General features: G+C 50.9%; 1 pseudogene; it reads left to right on the forward strand.

Annotated features, from left to right (window-relative positions):
- The first annotated feature begins 427 nt into the window (after positions 1-427).
- On the forward strand, positions 428-904 carry LOC121838031 (annotated as a pseudogene).
- The last annotated feature ends 241 nt before the right edge of the window (positions 905-1,145 follow it).

Here is a 1,145-nt window from a genome sequence, read left to right on the forward strand (position 1 = left end):
GATCAGGACCGCTTCCTTATTTTCTGCAGTCCGCAGATGATTGCAGTTCTTCAAACATCCAAGAAATGGTTTGCCGACGGTACAGTCAAGGTTGCACCAGACCTGTTCTTTCAAGTCTGCAGCCTACATTGTGAAGTTAGCGGATCTGTTCTGCCCGCGGCTTATATGCTGCTAACCCGCAAAAACTGTCGTACGTACACGCGAGCTCTGAGCGCCCTTATTGGCAAGTGTGGAGGGGTCTGCGAGGCCAAGCACCATAATAGTGGACAACGAACTTGCAGCCATTAACGCTTTCAAGACCGTCTTGCCAACATCCGACATGCGTGGGTGCTTCTTGCATCTATCGCAGTGCGTTTATCGCAAGGTTCAATCTGAAGGACTGCAAGAACTATATTCCTGTGATCCTCAAATCAACTTGGAGGCCCGCATGATACCTGCTCTTTCCATGGTAACCCGGAGTGATGTGGAGGATATCTTCACCAAACTGGCGTACAGCGTACACCCAACTCTGCAACCAGTGATGGATTACTTTGAAGATACCTTCATAGGACGGCCAACGGCTGGGGGAAGGCGAGACGCACAGTTTCCAGTGGAACTCTGGAATCACCATGACACCGTGCTCCAGTGCGACTCCAAGACCACCAACTCGGTGGAAACATGGCACAGGGGCTTCCAGCCTCGTGTGCAGTGCTCGCACCCGTCCCTTTAGAGGTTCCTGAAGGTTCTACAAAGAGAGGACTGCATGGAGCTTCACCGGCTCGCGCAACTTGAGATGGGGCAGCGATTCAACCAGGCAACAAAGTATGTGAAAGTTTCCGAGCGCCTGCAGACACTCGCTCGAGAGTATGACCACAACCATGTTCTTCGATTTCTCAGAAACGTTGTTCGTAACGTATCCACCTAAATTTTTGATTGCACTTGTTTTGTGAATAAGCGATGTTTCAAGTTAAAATCTTGGGTCTGGCTTCATATGTTATGCTTGCTTCCTACACCGAAAGGCCAGTGCGCCGAAAAGTCCGTGCACCGAAAAATCCGTGCACCGAAAAGTCCGTGCACCGAAAAGTCCGTGCACCGAAACGTCCGTGCACCGAAAAGTCCGCACCGAAAAGTCCTACACCGAAACGTCCAGCACCGAAATGTCCGGA

Source organism: Ixodes scapularis, unplaced genomic scaffold, assembly GCF_016920785.2.
Source record: "Ixodes scapularis isolate PalLabHiFi unplaced genomic scaffold, ASM1692078v2 PGA_scaffold5__190_contigs__length_132052651, whole genome shotgun sequence".
Lineage (NCBI taxonomy): Eukaryota > Metazoa > Arthropoda > Arachnida > Ixodida > Ixodidae > Ixodes > Ixodes scapularis.